Genomic DNA, 2,150 nt, shown 5'->3' with positions numbered 1-2,150 from the left:
AGAAAGAGAAAAATGCCATTATGTATTGTTTTTGTGCATTAAAGTGTCCCTTCATGCACAAAAACTATCATTAGATAATGGTGATTTCCTACTTCTATGTGTACTGCAGAATGCAGCACACATAGGAATAATAAATCACCATTATTGATTGTTTATGTGCAGGAAGGGACACCTTTCTGCATCTAAACAATCAACCTTGCAATGCAGGCACCCTTGCACTATGGCGCATGGGTGTCTGTGTTGGTGCTAGACAGCTATTTATAGCACCAGAGCTAGGGAAAACACGGGTGCACCGTATTCTTGTAAATACGGCGCATCCCTGCATTTCCTTGTACATATGCCCCTCCATTTTTTACTACAGCTGCCTTCTCATTGCTGTTCCTTCAGACAATTAAAGAGACTATTAGTTTTGGTCCCTATAGGAAGGAGTCATATTTTCTTTTCATTCGACAATGTTGGTGTTCCACCAAGCAACTGTAAGGTTTGAATTGTGTTGATCATGCTTTTGCATCTCCTCACATGCATACCATATATATGCTTGTAGGTCCCTGAGGGCATATAATACACTGATGTATTTTCCCTGAAAACCAATGCAAAGTTCCAGCCTCCACTGCAGACAGAGAGAATTGGCCTCATGATGAGCCCATGAAGATAATTGGTGTATCATTTAGGAGAGAGACCACAGAATGTCTTGTCTAGTACTTAACGTGTGCATTCCACTCATCACTCTATGGGAAATAATTGAAAAGTCGATCTAACTGATGTTGGGCTCTGTGGTGTCTCCCTCTTCATGGTGTTTTGTCACTCCATGTTCTGCTTCCTCTCTGTCTTCCTCTTCTCCAAAGACCTTCTTCAGAGCTTTCTCCAGGAAGTTCTGGACTCCTTGCATTTTCTGCCTTCCCACCAAAAAGTAGATGTAGGGGTTGACACTGCTATTGATTGAGATACACATGTAAACTGCAAAGAAGAAAGCAGCTGAAGAGAAGCCTGATGGAAGGACCATCAGGTAAAGTAGCAACCACAGTACTCTGACGGGTGCTACTGAAATAAGAAAGACAATGACTGTTGCCACAATGACAATGACAAGCTTTGGTGGATGTTTTTTCTTTGAGGATTTTTTGACCATGATGAGCATAATCAGACTGGATGTAACCATAGTGGGTATAATTAGCAAGAAAACCAATACTGATAAAAATGTGTGGACTGCGGTGCATCACACAGTCACTGTACCAAATAGCTCTGGGGGACAACCTACGTTGTCCACCAGAGTCACAAGAATTGAAAGACCCCAAATTATGATGCACACAAGCAAGGACTGGAATTTTGGCCGTTTGTAACGATACCACATGGGGTGATAGATGGCCAAACATCTCTCCACACTAATGGCAGTCAGTAGAAACATACCAGCATAGTTTCCAAGGCCAAGTATGATCTCCAGTGCAAACATTACTGTTATTGGGTCTGCTGCTAGTTCTTGTTTTAAAAAAAGAACGATCGTGATGGACATCACCACAGAGATGAAGAGGAGATAGATTAAGTCAGCGACAGCAAGGTTGATGATGTATATGGTGTACTTAGTCCTTTTGATTTTAAAACATAGATACCAGAAGACCAAACTGTTTCCAATAATTCCAAAGAAGCAGATAAACAAAATGAAACCAGCGGCAATGATGAAACTGGTGGCAGATTCCATCACTGGATTGTCTTCTTCTGTCTCATGGAAATCTAGAGTATTGGTGATATTACGGGGAATCCTTCCAGTATCTACCATGGTGGATTCTTCAAGTGCCCTATTTAGAAAGAAGATAAAACTCTTTTTAGTTGCAAGAATATTAATTTCAATAACAAACTCAAATGAAAAGGTCCTGAATGAATTTTGGGATTATGGTGGAATGCAAAGAATATGAATTCATGTGGACTGATCTAGAATTGAGCCTCTGATAGTTCAGCGTCTAACAAAATGGGTTGTGAAATAGTAGCCAAGGGTTTCCCAGGTACAAAGGTCAACAGCAGATTGCTATTGACATTTTTAGTGGGCATTTTTTCCATCGGCAATGTAATACCTGGGAACTGTCAAGTAAGAACTTCTTGACAGACACTTCAAGCAAGCATGGGCAAAGCCAGTGGGGCTTGTTTTATAAAATGGTTGA

At 40.8% G+C, this 2,150-nt stretch overlaps 1 pseudogene; it reads right to left on the bottom strand.

The window, feature by feature from the left end:
* Nucleotides 1–701: 701 nt before the first annotated feature.
* Nucleotides 702–1,783, bottom strand: LOC146854018 (proto-oncogene Mas-like; annotated as a pseudogene).
* Nucleotides 1,784–2,150: the final 367 nt, after the last annotated feature.

Source organism: Triturus cristatus, chromosome 4_1, assembly GCF_964204655.1.
Source record: "Triturus cristatus chromosome 4_1, aTriCri1.1, whole genome shotgun sequence".
Classification (NCBI taxonomy): Eukaryota; Metazoa; Chordata; class Amphibia; order Caudata; family Salamandridae; genus Triturus; species Triturus cristatus.
This window is presented reverse-complemented; position numbering and strand designations above follow the sequence as displayed.